The sequence below is a fragment of the Coptis chinensis genome, chromosome 5, assembly GCF_015680905.1.
Source record: "Coptis chinensis isolate HL-2020 chromosome 5, ASM1568090v1, whole genome shotgun sequence".
NCBI classification, from domain to species: Eukaryota; Viridiplantae; Streptophyta; class Magnoliopsida; order Ranunculales; family Ranunculaceae; genus Coptis; species Coptis chinensis.
In genome coordinates this window covers 67,722,234-67,740,239 of record NC_141460.1, presented here as the reverse complement: position 1 = coordinate 67,740,239, position 18,006 = coordinate 67,722,234, and the positions used below count along the sequence as shown (strand labels likewise).

Below are 18,006 nucleotides of genomic sequence, written 5' to 3'. Positions count from 1 at the left end.
GGAATAATCATAAAACCTTGTTTGCGACATTCATGTCTGAAATTAAAAAAAAAAAAGAATATTTAAACCTAGCACAGACACTAAAGATAATTGCACTTACTTTGATTGCCAAATACTCATAAGTTGTGAATTCGACATATAAACCCTCTTTGTCTCGAAGTGATGCTCTGATAAAAAGTATGTCTCGCACAACACAATGAACGTAAAACGGAAGCCCAGGGATTGAGCAATATTCTCCAATAGTAAAACTTGCACTCATTGACCTTATCCTATCTTTACTTGGGAATCTCACCCATCCAGGTATCTAGTACAGTTGGAAATATTGTGCTCCAACCGTCTAGAGGCCATTCACTGGCCGTGGCCTCACTAACTTAAATTTCCACAACTACACATAGCCACAACATGCAATATAAACTTGTAAATGACATTAAAAGTAAGAAGAAGAACCAAAAGTACCTTCAGTGTCAGGCTCAACAATTCCTTGCTCTTGCACATTGGACACACTAGCCCCATCGTCCATTATCTTCTCGTTCACAGTACTACTAATATCTTCATTCATTTGTGGGGTCATGCAGTTTCTACCATATCTTTTTAGATTAACTGGTGCCTAAGAAGATGAATAGAGTAGATTCTATCAAAATAAGTATTGCCTTTCAGAGATTATTTACAGTAAACAAAGATAAGTAATGAAAGATTTTCACCAAGGGGGTTTGGAGTTGATAGTTATACCTTGTTCAGAAGGTCAAAGTGTAATAGAAAATGGTAACAGAGGCGTTAGTAGATGGTAAAGTTATTACCCTTGAGCAGTATCAGAAACCCCAGTGGCTTCAGTTATAAGAAATCCTCCTTTGCTGGTTCGTTGAGAGTAATACAAAATTGCATGCGGTTGAGGGACATTTTCGTAAGATCTCTATCTACCCATTGGTGCCAAAACAACTCTATAGCAACATAAAAAAGATCAACTAACATTTCTTAGCATCTAATTTCCAACCTATGAAAAATATGTTGTGTATAAGAGAGACCAAAACAACATAATCATACCTGTGAGATAATTGGAACTTGCCCATCTTGTAAGGTGTGAATTCATCCACCAGGTGCGGGGTTTTATAGCTGAATTAGTGTGTGTCCATCGACGAATCAAAATCAAGAAAGTGATTGGATTTGTAAGCTCGCACACTTGTTTTGACGGAGTTGAGGTTTATGATAATATACAAAATCAATATCAATATTTAAGTGTCTATTGATAAGGAAACCAAGAGAGCAAGTTTTGACTCGTCGACTTTCATCCTTTACAAAATATTTTTTTGGAGACAGATAGAAAATTCTCCACCTCCTTTATATAGCTTTCTTTTATGGCAGGAAAAACAAGGGTTTCTTCAAGAGACATTCCATGAAGGTGAGTCCAAGTCGTGTCTCCAGCCATAAAGAAGGCCAATCTACTACACCGACCATAAACAACCATAAGTACACAATTGGCATTTGACGCAGGGTTGGGAGAGAAAACAACTTTGTATAGGCAAGTCGTATCAAGTTTAAATTTAGGGAGCTTAATCTCATTATTGACAACCAAAAACGGGTTAAATAATCAAACATCTCTATAATTCTGGTCTGTCATAACCAGCCATTCATGGCTAGAACCACGACAGACCATATCCTTATGGCTGGGTAGTTCTTGTTATTAGTATCAAGCGAAGCATAAAAAAAAAAAAGGTTCTATGAATTATTTAAGAGATACCTCTACGGCTTTCATCTTAGGAAGTGAAGTAGTTTTTGAGACACGGTGGATGAAACTCTTGTCTTGCTCTCAATTTTAGATAATTGAGGAATGATCCTTTGGAGATGGAGCAACACCCCTATACATTCCCGGCTCTGAATACCTAGAACCAAATGTGTTTTCCTAACGCATAGTAGTTCCAGAAAATCCAAAGATCCAACTTCGTCCTTTTGTTCGTCCGGAATCTGTGTCATCATGCTCCAATATCTGTCCCAAGACCTCAACCAAGTCCTTGCGGTAAGAAGCGGGGGTGGCGGGTGAGAGTGCGGATAACATCGATATCGTAAGTTGGAACACAAAAGTGTTTAATGGACCTTTCCTTATTTCTTTTTTTCATATGAAGAAATCCTTTGTATCTGGCCACAGCCTCTTCAAGAAACCACCATTTGATTGACAAATTTACTGGCTACTTGCCAATGCTCCGAATTGCAATGACCAGAAATAAGAGAAGTATAGGTTACGACATTTGGTGGAATTCCCCTAGTTAGCATATCATTTAGAAACCATGTGGCTTCCTTAAAAAAGCCAGAAACACAAAGTTCATGAATTATGGAAGTGTAAGTAACAACATCTGGAGATATTCCTTTGCCCATAATTTCTTCAAAGAGCTTTTGAACAGATTTAGCTCTACCAACTTTCCCCAGCCCACCCAATAGCGTAGTGTAATTAACAATTGTATGTTTCAACCCCTTGCATTGCATTTTTTAAAACAGTCCCACTTCAAACAAAATTGGAGACCCTCTTTTAATCCTCTCCCCATCTCACAATCAGAGTCTCACTCCGAGAGCTTAGTCAGTAAACTCTCTCATTTTTAGTAAGAATGGAAATGTCTCACATTAGTTTTAGTTCTACATGTACTATTGGGCCTAGGCCCAACATATTTTATATTAAAATTTTAAGCGGGTATTTGTATCGTCAACTTATATTCAAATTAAGTTACAGAACACACTCCCACACCCCAAGATCGGAGACTTTAACTTAAGTAAGGAGATTGGTGGAGCTGGTAAATGAGTTGCAAGAGTCAGCCTAGTACATACTCTTCCGTGGAAGCGACATCAAGGTACAATAAATTTGTTCAGAATTGTTGCTGAAAATTGAATATGTAGTTCTTTCTCATTCAATGGTAGCTTGATGTAAGGTTGTTAAGGCGTAGGGTTTTATCTATGAAAGAAAATGTTGTTAGTTTGTTCATTGTTCACTCTCTGTTTCAGGTAGCATTTTAACGAAATACGATATGTTCTCTATTTTTTGTTCAATTTCTGATTTCTGATTCTGAACCCATCGTTGACAAACGACATAAATGTCTCTGCATAAATCCTGATATCTTACATCTTTTGTATGTGGACAATGCCTTTCTTTTGTCGCGGCCTCACTTGTTGAACCCCGCAAGCTATGTACCTTCTCCAAGCATTTCGAGTTTTTATTACGCACTCACTTAGTTCCAAAACTTGTGGTGTCCTCTCTTCTGCCCCAAAATCTCCAATTGGCATATGGTTATCCAGTTATCCTTTCTGAATTTTACCTGTTTCCTTGTTGAGAATGTACCATGGAACCCCACACATGCCTCGATTGTTTGATTGTATGTAGGTAGATGGTCCATCATACTACTGGCTGTGTCACTCATATTCCCATCTTACAGAACTGTTGATTATTCTTCCACTCTGTTGTCTTTACGCGGTACATACCCAACCCGGCCTCCTCATCTTGTAATGCAGATCATGGAGCAACGAATAAATTAACTTAGACCCACTATGAGATTTATCCCCAACCACAAACACATTTTCAGCAACACAAAAGATAGGGTTTGGAACTTGCAGAATGAGCCGACAAAAGAGCGTACTGCAGTGGCCCATTTAATATTTGATGATGAACACATGAAAGTATTTGAAAATCGTGTCAGCCAGATTCTTATGTTGTCAGGGTCAACAACATTTACAAACATCGTCAATAAATGGAATATAGCTCTCATAGGTAACATTGTTACCTTTGGTTTTCATTTAATTTTCAGTTTTCTTTTCTTGTATTTTCTTTCTTTTTTTATTTGTAGATGTAGAATTTGAGATATCACAGAGACTCAAGTACTTTTGATTGCCTTTGGCAGGTCTTATGACATACTTCCGTGAGGCAATTGTACATACGCAAGAACTGTTAGATTTGGTGGTCAAATGTAGAAATAAAATCCAAACACGTATTAAAATTGTATTGAATTCAAAGATGCCTAGCAGGTAGGAAATAAACAAAATACATCCTGTAATGTTTTCAATATTGCTTTGTGTATATGTTATTGATTGGTGTTTAGTCTTGTGATTCTCATAGTGTAGTTGACGACGTATGTGCTGGTTGAATTTGGCAATTTTCTAAACATTATTGTTTTTTTCAGCATGGGCATGTTGGTTTTATGCTGTCATGTTATGATGTTGAGCTTTGCTACGATAAAGCGCCAGACACCTTTTCGTGCGGGGTAATAAGCAACATGGCTTCTTCAAACTCAACCTCACTAAATTCTTGTTTTTTTCGGGTTTGTAATTTATTGATTATACTATCTGGCCGTGTATCAGTTCATAAGTGAAAGAATTTCCCTTGCTTATTTGTATGTATTAGAGACATGGCTTGACATTTGAATATTCTCTTGCAGTTACCCACCACATGAGCGGGCGGACGATAGTGATGAAGAAGGTGTGGAGTGGGATAGACTAAGAGCACCGCCGCTGTTGATACCCCTCCAAGACGATCTTCATTTAATCGGATGCCTAAATGATCTACCGGTGATCATATTGAGATTCAGTGGAGAAGGAACAAAGAATTTCCCTATGGTGTGTTCTTGCAGCCAAATTAATGACTATTTAGTTTCATAACTATTGTTGACGTTATAGGGAAAGATGCATCTGTGTTTTGCCATTTGAGTGATTGTGTTAAACCTTGTTATACTTATATTCCCTGATCATTAAGTACAAAAATGAGTACTAATATCCTGTCATATTTCTCGACAGCCATTGGAAAGTGAATTTGTAGATTTTCAATGTGTCTGGGCTGAGTATGTGTTAAAGAGGCAGGAGGCACAATTCCAAAATAGGCGCTTAACTCTCGAGGATCTTGAGGTAATATTATTTTTACATGAACTCATATTTGTATAAAATACTAAAAATTGGACATAGGTGCCATCGCTGGTTGCGGAGGTGTTAAACTCAGGCTTAGGCGGAGGAAAGTCCTTCTAAACAATCAAGAGATATAATAAATTTGTTGATACTTGAAGCAAGTTTACATAAATATTGACTAACAATATTAAAATAACTAAACTAATTCTAAAAACTATTCCCATTCCATATTCATAATTGCCTTGACATATTCAATCTCTTCTTTTCAGAATATATCTTCTTGCACATTTGATAATCCCATATAGTCTTCTTTGAGAATTGTATTTTTCTTCATTGTGTAGTATTGCAATCGATTCTGCTCTAATTTGATAGATATATCAATTTTTTTTTTCTGTGCAAGTGTAATTGCATAATGTTGTAGTGGAGATTCACTCTTGATGATTGTGCTTCCGTTACAATTTCCATCATCATCTAGACTATCCATGTAGTTGACCTATAATAATTTTTTATTTAATTTTCTCAAACATAAAATGAATCAGAAGAGTAGGTGTAAACCAATAAAATAAAATATGGAAAATAAACAAAACAGCTTTGAGAAGGAAAATTCTATGTAGAAAATGTGATTGATCACAATTAAAAAAATAAAAAATGATGGCATTGTTTTGAAGTACTGCTCTTTTGTCGCTCCCTTTTTTTCTTCCTTCTTCCTTACTATGTTCCTTTATCGTTTGTTTCTTTGTTTTCAAATAGGTCATTGATTTTCAGAGTTGCTTTGTTTGTCCCTTGTTTAATGTATTCAAACAGATACTTGATAGTCCTTGTGTTGTTGTATTGACCTGTTGTACCTATAAAATTGAATGTATAAATTTGAATCCATATTGTAAATTTAAAAAATAAATTTTATTACCTTGAATTTCCTTAATATAGTATATGTTTCTACCAGACGGAATCATCTTTTTCTTTTTCCATATCTGAACATTTGAAAATATAATAATTGTTTGAATCACAATTGAAGAGGTATTGAAAATATTAACATGTTTGAGAAGTTATTAATGAATATTTTTTTTACAAATAAACATGTAATATGTAAAATTAAATATCACAAACCTTATTATTGTTGTTCCAAACATATTGCGTTGGAAAGTGAACATATGAATATCCATCAATTTCATTGTCACTTTGATAATCCATTTTCTTTGCAATTATTTTTCAGCCTAAAAAGGAGTCCAGTAACATTAAATAATTTACCCATGAGGGAAAATTTATAGACCCAAAATTTAATAATAAGTACAAACGAATTAAAAATAAATCTATAAATAAGAAACAAATTTTGTTTGCAATAATAAATTAATCATAAATGTTGTATGAATTATCAATTATTTTCATCAATGCATAAATCTATAACATATTGCTTCCTCTTCCTCGAGTCTTTTATCCCTTGATGGAGCTTTATCATTTCTTCTTCTTGTAGTTTTTCTTTCGCCCATAATGATAGTATTAGTTTACGTAGTTCTGAGATTTCATTTTGTTGCTCTTCAATCTCTTGGCGTTTTTCACTCAGCTCCTTGTAGTTGAAGTCTTCAATTTCAAAAAGGTTTTTGTCTTTTAGGTAATTGATTGCACTCCATCTGCTTGAGTTTTTCAGACTTTTCTTTTGTTGTTGATGGAATTCTAGATATGGTTTCTGTTTTGGAGTCATCAAATATGGTAACCTAAGATATATGTAGATTGTCTTCAAATTTTGAGGTGTAAGTTGCTTCTTCTATGTGAAGTGAGTCAAGTATTTCCTCAAGCATTTTTTTTTTGTGACGTAGAGTATTTATATTCGTAATCCATATCCTGCAATATTTAATAATAATAAATGTCAAAAAAATATATATCAAGGGTAAACTTATGATATTTAATATATGGTTCTTTAAATTTATGCATTTTACTAATTATGATTACACCCTTACGATAAGACAAAGACTTTTAATGTTAGCTAACGATAATTTACATTAATGTGTGATAAAATGTATCAAGTGAAAGTAGTACCCATAAGTTATATATAGTCTGATAGGGAGTAGGAGTATTTGGCATATCATGTACAGAAAAGCCATGACATTAATGTGAGATAGACATAACAGATTGCTCTCTTCTTGAACATTAGTTGTGTCTATAAAAAAATGACATTCCCAATTGACAAACATGAAAGAATCAATCAACTAATTTTCTTAATTTAATATGATCTGTTACTTTATAAATTTTGTAAATAAGAGGAAAATGTTGTACCTGTACGATTGCTTTACTGGAATTATAGAATAGCCTGCAATATACAAAAAAAGAATTCAGAAACTGTCAAAATATTTTGATAAATTGTAGAATTTATTATATGTATAGTAGTTGCGTTTTCTAATAATACCTTTGTTTGGAGGAGAGAAGGTTTGGAGATTAGTGGAGTACGGTGTTTGTTTGTGATTTATAGTTTTTTTTGGATAAAGATTCGTAGGAGATAGTAATAGAGTTTTAAGATTTCTAAGTCTCTCAGTCTTGTGTTAGTTTTAGACTTTTAATTGTCTAAGAACTGAAGATAAGAGGATTAGTATAGCTTTCAAAGGCTAGAGATGGACAAATTCGAATTGCGTTAGATAAGGAGCTGTTGAGGCATTTTTTATGATGTAATCTTTTCATAATAACAATACGAATGCTGTAATTGTTCTTACAAAGTAGGCATTTTTAAAAATTTTCGGTAATATATGTGTGATTAAAGTTGAATGAGTTAACTTAGCTTGAACTCCTTTCGTGTCCAGGGCTGACTTAGACCTTGATATTCTTATTTGGCTGATTAAATTGACTTGAGTGAAAATTAAAGAACAACCCAAGCAATTGGGTGCTAAAAAACAGGATCGAGTCATATTAATTTGCTAGGGAAGACATAAAGTTATGTACAGATAATATTTAGATTTAGGTCCATTAATGAGGGGACTCCAACAGGTAGAACCTTTGGACAATCTCATAAATTTCTTTCTAAATTGAATAAAGTCTTTTATATCATAATCTCTTCCACGGCAAGCATTTGCAATCGATATTCATTTTAAATGAGAAAGCCTTCATTCTTTAGCAAGTATGTAACAACGTCTAGTTCAATCTCATTTTGTTGGTATATTTCCAGTTCGACTTGTGTGAGGTGCTCCAACATATCTTCATCAGAAAGTTATTCTGGTTGCCCATATCCTTCAATGTTATACACTTTGTGCGTCGGATATCGTCCCTATCAACAATTCATGAGTTAGATAATTATCTATAGGCACAGATGTGTTTGACTCACGAATAAGTTGTTATGCTATAGTGTTACCTGTATACGTATGTGCAGAGATTGCAGGTTGGGATACATTTAAGACTACAACGCGGAGTAGCCATTGAATCTATTAGATAACGATCTTTGGAAATACTTTGAAAGCAGATTCTAAGTGTTAGTGTAACTACTATAATGAGACCAACATACATCCATTTGATAAATTAGAAACTTGCAGCAAAGGATACCCCATGTTCAAACATTGACATTTTATATAAACCATCGCAATGCCTAATATTATTATATTCAAGATCCTATAGGAGCTCTGCAGTTTTTTCAAATTGTTGTTATGTAACTGTTTCTTTGGAACTTGGAAGGAACCCTCTGCTGGCCTAAAAAATCCATGATCAAGCCTTTTAATGACAACCGGCCTTGTCAAGAACTGGAGAAGAATTACAAATGATGGCCATGCATGTGACAATCGTCTTGCTTTATATCTAGGTTACATGGACACATCATATTTTGAAAAAAATCGGTGTCAGATACGTGTCCGTGTCGGACACATAATGTATGTAATTTACCTTGAATTTTGATATTTTGCCGTGTCCGACAATTCATATCTTGTGAATAAGGGCGGTCTTGTACAGTTTTTACCTTTCGTTTGTGCAAGGTTAGGGTGTCGCACTAAGTTGTTGAGTTTGGATAAGGCATGGCGGAAGATTAGATAGGGGAAATCTCTTGGGACAGCAGTAATGATGTTGGATGCTCTGGAGCAGTGTTTAAGGTATCCTCTTGACAATGTTTTGTCAACCATTATTTCGTGGCACGCTTATTGAGAGAGACTGGTTTCAGGTCCTATAAACCATTCGACGGAGTGGGGATCAAGCCTTTGTAGTTGTTAGAGATCAAGACTAAAATCAAGAGAACACAGTTGTTGCAATGTAAATGTTTCTTTTTAAACTTCACCCTCACCATTTCTTTTAAATAACTCGGGCAAAAAGGGTGTTTCGACCCCTAAGTCGTACTTGTATCTAGGGCAGTTTGGCTTTGTGAGGGATCTTGGGGTAGTTCGAGGTGTAAGGTTCAATTTTAGTAGAAAATGCTAAGTCTAAGGACTACAATAGAATGTATTGAAGTGCTAAAAGATAGTGATAAACTAAGCACATCTTAAGTGAGCTTCTTTATATCATTAAAGGGGAGCAGTTTGACCTATAACTTCCTTATCCACTTTAGCGGACTATCAAGCAATCAAGTTAATTTTTGGAAAAATATGTAAAAGTTTGCTATGTGCTCTCATAAACTAATTTCGTTATTTTTTCGCAATGTCTTTGCGGTATGTGAACTTAACATTCTGTAACAGAAGTTCTTATATCAGTTTTCATCTGGTTAAATCTTTTTATATATATGTTTTGTACTACATTGTACTCTGTTTCTTAGGAAGCTTGGTTATTGTTATGGAGATTTTCCCTAGCATTTCTTTATACCGGGGGCTATATGACTTACAACAATCTTCCAGTATGGGACTTGTTGTGGGTAGTGTTGGAATGAGTTGGATTGATATGAATGATAGGTTAAACGGGATGAAAGAAGTCTTAATCATCATGTATGTGGAATAGTGTATTTTGCTTCCTGTGGCATACTATCTTTATCAAGTTGTATCAGTTTTACGTATACAGATTCCTTTTCCCTTTAATACACTTCTGGATTATTTTAGTTCTATTTTTATTGGAGTTGTGGACTTGTGGAATCTATGTTTGTCCTATCAATCATTTTTGCTGAAACGGATGAGTTTATCTATACAGGGGATATTTGCCGACTGCTTTTTCGCTGGTGTTTGTTTGGGTGGGTTGATTACTCTTCCTGTCCAGGTAAGTTCGGTCTTAGAGCTTGAGGTTTCATAATGTAGCTTTGCTTGTTGGTGTTTTGGAGGAGGCAGAAATTCGGTTAAGACCGATCAATATTTTCGCTAATTTTTTTTTGAATATGGATACTTAGAGGTTTATGAGATTCTTTTCGTAATACTGTAATAGAATCCTGAACTATGAGGGGGGGTACTTGTCTATGCATAGTTTGTGCAAAAGCAAATCGATCATCATTCGGATGAATACGGCTATGTGGATTGCATCATTTGCATACCACCCAAAAACATTCCAGGAGAGTGCATTCATTTTTATAATACCTTTAAATACTGGACATGTTATAATTCTAGCTAAAAACAATGCCTTAGGAAATGTACTTTGCGGTTTATCAACTTCACCAACTAGAACACAAAAAATACTTTGGACATCAGAATATTTGGCAATCAAGTAGCAATCACGAAACCATAATAAAGACTCCTGAGAAAAACTGTACATAATATTATACTTCCACTGGTGGCAAAAATGAAAGACTACTTATGGGGTGGTTGACGCTAGAGTCGGCTCATGCCTCACTTGGTCTGGTGTCTGGGTTGGCTGTTCATGATGGGCCTGGTAGTGTAAAGATGAAGAATTATTACCATTCTGCGACTGCTAGTCCCTTGTACAGAGCTTTTGGGTTCAAGTGAAAGTATGGGTTGAAGTCAGAGGTTGAGGATTTTGTTTGGAGTTGCTATGATCACTTTGTGAATAAGGGAGGTCTTGTACAGTTTTTACCTTTTGTTTGTGCTATTTGTGAATAAGGTAGTAATTTTTGTTACTATTTGTGATTTGTACATCTGACTTGTTGACGTCATTATGATATTGCTTGTTGATGATTTTTATTTCACCGTCTCATGCAGTGGAACGGTTTTCTATTTGAGTGAGAAATCCAATGGTGTTCTTGGCAGGATCATTGGTAAGTTATGCTCACATGGGATAAGAACTTCGTTACCCGAATCTTTGAGTTCACATATTGATAAAAGTTACATGATCTGCATTGCACTAAAATGACAAAATTAGTTGATCAGAGCACATAGCAAACTTTTATGTAAACAGATTCCTTTTCCTTTTAATACAATTATGGATTATTTTAGTTATATTTTTATTGGAGTTGTGGACTTGTGGCATCTATGTTTGTCCTATCAATCATTTCTGCTGAAACGGATGAGTTTATCTATGCAGGGGATATCTGTTGACTGCTTTTTCGTTGGTGTTCGTTTGGGTGGCTTGATTACTCTTCCTGTCCAGGTAAGTTCGGTCTTATAGCTTGAGGTTTTATAATGTAGCTTTTTTGTTAGTGTTTTGGAGGAGGCAGAAATTTGGTTAAGACCCATCAATATTTTCGCTAAATTTTATCTGAATATGGATACTCAGAAGGTTTATGAGATTCTTCTCGTAATACTGTAATAGAATTCTGAAGATTATTGGGGAGTTGTATCTCGATCAATATTTGCCGAGTTTGAGTGAGGTGGTCCCTTGGTGCTTTTTTATGAGCCTATATCTTTTTTATCTCGAATTATTCACCAAGTAGACTATCGCAGCCATCTGGGTATGAACTGTATTGTTCGTCCATATTGTTTCTCTCTAACTCTGGTCATTGATGAGAAAAAATGGCCTTAAACCTTAGTTATAGCGTAAGGTCTCAGTTAAGGTGCAATGCCAAAGATAAGTGTCTTAGCTATCCAATCAACAACCCAACCCCATCCTTGCACTTTTGTGGAAACGTGTGTAATCACTGCCTTTTTCCACAAGGCGGGCAGGACTGTGTCATTACTTCCACCTCCTTTAGTTTATTCTTCCGTCTGTCTTCCACCTCCACCATCTTGCCCCTTCTTGCCATACTACACACTTCCATTTCTAACCCAAAGACAAACTGTCAGTAGGACCCATCATCTACCGCTTATCGGTTCTCCTATTTCTCTCAAAGATCACTTTCCCTTCCTTCTCGTTGAATCTTCCCACCCCCAATCAATTACTTCCTCAAGTCCCTTTGAAAATGCTTTCCAGCATTCTACACCATCATCCTCAGCAACACAACTGTGAAAAAATGTTTTACATGTTTCACATATAGCTCATTAACTTTTATCTGTACACAAATTGGTCACAGACAATCACTGTTCCATAACATATTACACCTACTCTAAGCCATGAAAGTGGCATATCAAGGAGTTGTAACTATGTTAATTAACTATTTTTTTAGTCTTTTAGGGTATAAACTATAAAGACACCCTAGTTAGAGATTGAATGCACAAAAACCTGACTATCCATTCTTAAAAGCTTTTGGATGCATTTACTATCTATGGTTGAAAGTTGAAACCCTATACAAAGAACAAACTTGAGTTTAGTAAGTAATCCCTGCAACTTTATTGGTTATAGTACATTCTTTAAAGGACATATGCTTAGACATCACAACAGGAAGAGTTTATATCTTTAGGTATGTCATATTTGATGAGAAAGATTTTCTATTAAAGTCTCAAACAAACAGCCATCATACAACACCCATCTCTGACATGTCTTCGACACCTAATACTTCTATACCTCTGTTTCCACCATCATTCAACTCTAACACTTTTTCTCATACTTTTTCACATTAAAACAACATTCCTCGGACTTCAAATACTTCACAAACTCCTATCAATCAAACTTCGAATATTTTTTTCGACACCTTCTCAACTTTATTACTCTGACAGATTCCATGACAAACATTCTAATGTCATTCCGCACTCCCAATCATAATTTCATATTCATAATCAACAACATATCTAATCTTCACAACTTCCTAGTACTCAGGCAATAAGTACTTCTCAAAATGAACATACTACTCTTGTCCTACAAAATCAATCTCATCCCATCAAGTAACACCAGCTCATATAACTACTGCCACAACAATTCCAGACACTCATTTTATGTGTCAAACTCACAAATCCTTATTTAGCTAAAAACAGCCCCTAACGGCCCGGTATGAAAAACACAATCCACAATCAATATTTTATTACGTCGCCTAGTCTATGACGTGAACAATATAATGTAAAATCAATATACGCAACTGCTAATACCTAGTGGTTTCATTTTTATGCTAAGATGAAAGACCATTGAATTTTTAATTATATAGATAAAATGTTAACCAAACAACTATTGAAAACAATGAAAATAGACTTTGCAATTTTAATATTAAAAACGACAGTTTCCATTTATTAAGAACCGGGTAATTTCCATAGCAATTTTGTAACCAATGCATCATGCTTAAGAGTCATTGTCCTATATTGAAAAAGGAATTAACATTAGTATCTAGTATCATCTATAAACAATGTACATCACCAATAATGGTTTTTTTTTTTTTTTTAATGATGGGAAATTGAAAAGTTACCTTGAAATGCAAACTTTTGCAAGCTTTTTTGGCTTTTGGAGATTCATTTGAAAGATTGGTGTTGTTGCGATTCTTTTTGATTTTGGATGTATCTTCCTGTATAGATGAATAGTAGCAGTACCTTAGTATTACAAAAATGTTTTTTAATGTGTATTTATTATTGTGAAGTAAGAAATATACCTTTTCTGTTAGATCACTTGGTGTTGATATAGCTGGAATACATTTCTCTGTACTTGCTTCCTGGTATTAAGAAACAAAATTATTAGAATTTGATATTATTAATTGAATTTTAAATGTATAGAATTACATATATATGTATTTTTAATTGTACATTTTGTATAAACTCTTCCATTTGTGATTCCTTTGCTGTTGATTGTATAGTTTGCTGCAATATCTGAAAATTTGTTTGGAAGTAGTAATATGTAAATTTATAAAATTGAAATATCACTTTAACTTTAAGTATACTTACTTCTTCATTGGTGTTCATGGTAGAGACGTACAAAATATTGTACGTTTTTCTACTATAGTTACTGTTATTTGCAGATTCTTTAATGCGAAAGCAATATTCTTTTCCAACTATACTCTGTAAAATCTGATTGACCAATTCGTTTCCATTGTCCTGTTGCAAATTTGAAAGTCAACAATATATAATTGTAAAAATAGTAGATTTTTCATTTGCCATTGTATCTTATCTTCGATGGCAGCAATTTCTTTTTCAGTATGCTTGATTATTACTTCTGCAGTCTTCCCAAATGCTATTGTGCTTGCATAATTTAAGCCATCGGAGATTTCAAAGTTTAACTTGTATCTGTACATTCCATATTAAAGAAAAACATGTAAGATTGCATATCCCTTATATGATATATTTGTAAAAATTATCCTTATTGATACCTGAGCTTAGATTCTGAATGGTTTTTGCACTTTTTGCACCAATATCTTGAATTGATTTTTTCAAGCTTATTTTTACAACTTGGGCAACCTTTATAGTAACATGGCATTCTTTCATTATTGAAAACTTTCGAAACCTTTGAATTGCACATGTATGATTTACCCTGTTATAGAACAATAAATTTAAGATAAACTTAGATAATAAAGATGTATATTTTGAAATTTGATAGCAAATCAAATTAATAAACATTAGTTGTTACCTCATTTTCTTGAAATAATATGTCACTAAACTTCGTATTCTTACATTTGTGTTGCTTACTTTGTCGTTTTGCTAGTGTCTTGTTCGTTTTCGAGTGCATCTGCTTTGATCTGCTGTGCTCTGCATATTTTTTTTTTAAATAAAAATATATGTCGAAATGGAGGAACATACATAAATTAATAATTGACTGAAAAGTAGTTTTATATTACCTTTCCAAATAAGATGCAACTTCAGGAATATTCTTATTTATATACACCTTTGTAGCAAATGTTGATTGGAGATAATCACCTGTAATCATACAGTAATATTTTTATTTATTTACAATATTTATATAATTATTTGAATTTGGTTAAGTAAGAGATATGTACCTCTAAAATTTTGGAATGAAGTTGATGTAACAATTAAGACATAATTTTTATGGGGTGATCTAATGAAATCAGCTGGAATTTGGTCCATGGTGTTACCCCATAAAGTTATTCTCATGGTAGATTTGCTGCAGTTAAAAAGTAGGATAAAATACTATTATTGACTTATTTAAATATATAAATTTTGTAACATGTTTCTTACATACCTTGTATCTGCAAGTATAATGTCTCGTCTTTGTCTTTCACTACCAGATCTGGTAACTGACGTTTCAATTTCCTTGACTTTTATAAGCACACCTATCACATCTATTGCATGTAAAAGATTATTAAGTATACATGTACACCATATGTTAGTACGCATAAAAATTTCCAATGAATGTATTACCTATCAGAACAATGTTATTTTTTTTTGAATGAATATTTGTGAAGGATGTGAAGAAGAAAATGTCCTTTGGAATTTCAACATCCTGATTGCTTGCTAATTTCAGTATTGTTTTATCATCAAATTCAATCTTAAACTCATGTGCTGCAGTACGGAATTTTTCTGACGACTCTTTCACTTTCAAGTTTTCGACGATTAGGACATTGTCATCTTGAATGAATTTTTCAAACTTCTTTGTTAATTTTAATGAATATGTAGCTTGAATTTCATGACCCTGTACAATGAATAATATATAAGTGAACAATTTATAATAATATATGATGAACAATTTATAATAATATATATGTGTTAAATAAAACCTGTTCGTCCATTAGTAAAATGTTGTTGCTTTTAAGTGCAAGATCATTGAAGAATAGGTCATTCCACTTTCTGGTAACTCTAACTTGAATTTTCCATGGAGTATCTGCTTTGTTGATCGTTTTCAATGAATGATATTCAGTTGTCATAATCTTAACCTGTAACCAATTTCATAAAAGTTAGAGTAAAGAACATAAAATAAGAAAATAATTTAATTTTTAAAAACTAATCAAATACCTTTAAAATTGATCTTGGAAAAGAGAAAAGGTCGATGGAAAATTTTCAGGTTTTCTTGATGTGTTATATATCGTCTTAATAGTAGTTTGTTTGCTTAAGAAACTCTATTACTGGTAAACTTCTATTGAATTTGGAATTGTATTTATGTTAGGTCTTTTGTTAATGATAACTTCGTTAGATTTGAGTTGTAATTAGGACATGTCGATGTAATCTTAGGAATCCAACTTAGTAAGGTATCTTTTTTTGGTAATAGTAGTTTGTTTGTTTAAGTAAGTCTTGAATTTGGAATTGTATTTATGTTAGGACTCTTTTTAATGATAGATTTGAATTGTAATTAGGACATGGGTCGATGTACAAAAGGTGGTTCATCTTTGTAAGGGAAAAGAGTATAATCTGCATTACTTGTGAATGAAGAAAGCACCTCATAATAGTGTCATGCTAATGCCTTTGGAGTTCAACATAACAGTAGCGACCAAGCATATCCATGTAATCTTTCCATACACGGTCCTCAAAGTTTGCTCTAGACTGACTTCCAATTGGATAACCCTGATCAAAATCAGATGACTTCAGATAAAACTCTACAGCATACTTTTATGTGACCTTTGAAAACTGATAGGTGTAATTCTTTTGTAAAGAATGATAAATAAACCCAAGGCAGAGCCATCACATGGTTTAGTCATTAAGTTTTTCTTGAATACCTTGTTCAAGGGCATATTCTCATGACCAAATGCTAGAAGAAGATACCCAAGGAAGTTTCACTACAGTTGTGTTCCTTGCCAGAGTTCCGGAAGGGAGCGTGCAGGAGGGGTGATTTATGTGAATATGCTCATGAAGTTTTTGAGTGTTGGCTTCACCCTGCACAATATAAGACATGCCTCTGCAAGGATGGTACGGGCTGCATGCGAAGAGTGTGTTTCTTTGCGCTCACAATTGAAGAGCTTCGTCCTCTCTATGTGTCAACAGCCTCCGCTGTTCCTTTTACCCATTTAGCTATATCTGCTGCTATGGAAATGGCTGCTGCCTTGAGTCTATACCTGATTGGATAATGAGTCTCAGAAAAGTTTCTTATATGAAGATTTCCTCCTATAAGAGTTTGAGAATCCTGCCAGACGGATTGCGTCATCTGACTGCTCTTCAGACTCTAACTATTAAAAGTTGTCATCCTGATCTTCATAGAACGAAAAGAAGAATTCATATTTCATTTTGTACTAATCTCACTCTGGATATTGGATTAGGTTCTAGTTGCGGTGGCGGCAGCTGGGTTTTGGGCATATTAGAAGAATTTTTTAGCTGTTTTTGATGATTGAGTTCTGAGCTATTGTGTGTAGACATGTAGGTCATGGGACTAACTTCATAGCTGAATGTCTAGCTATATCGGAAAGTGTGGAGTATACTCTGCATACAAATTGGAAGAAGTTATGTGTGGGATTGGATTTTACCGCATCATTTCATGAATTTGGTGGTTCAAATGTGCCAAGGTGAACGAAGGCAAAGATGGCATAGATGCACAGAAGGACTAAAGAACTGCAGTTTAACATCAACATGAAGGGAGGCCAATTTAATTGTGGATCAGGTGGCAAAGCATACATGCAGTCAATCTCCAAGGCAATGAAGTAGTTTTTTTTTTTATGTAAATCCCCACATGGATCACCAAATGTGAGGTTCCTGTGCATACTTAGTTTAGTGCTACTGTTGTGTAGTGGACGGTGAGAATTGTAGTTGGTTTCACAGCTGCTGCTGCAGCTCCAATGTAACAGTGCTTTTTGTTATTATTAGTATGTATCACGTCCTAAAAAATAGGAAAATGTTTGAAGCTATCTATCTTTTTGCTTGTTGTTCCTTTGCTGCTTCCTGGTTTGTGGGTGGGGGGTCGTTCTTCCAGATAAGAGTAATGCTGTAATGCGGTCCGGTCCTAGTTACTAATTCCTGACTAATTCCTTAGGTGTTGATGCACTATTTTTAGACATATATCAATTCAATTCTTTTTATGGATAAAAAAAAATGAGAAAAAATAACTGTGCAAAACATCTTTCAGTTTTTCTACCGAAAGTTTATTACAATTCAACCTCCTCAATACCGAAACACACACAATGTGGTGGTCCATGATAGC

At 34.3% G+C, this 18,006-nt stretch overlaps 1 long non-coding RNA gene across 1 annotated transcript; it reads left to right on the top strand.

The window, feature by feature from the left end:
- The first annotated feature begins 4,760 nt into the window (after positions 1-4,760).
- On the top strand, positions 4,761-10,957 carry LOC147498504 (uncharacterized). The gene is made up of 3 exons (XR_015196283.1): positions 4,761-4,872; positions 9,946-10,011; positions 10,902-10,957. It is a non-coding gene; the product is annotated as an uncharacterized LOC147498504 (long non-coding RNA).
- The last annotated feature ends 7,049 nt before the right edge of the window (positions 10,958-18,006 follow it).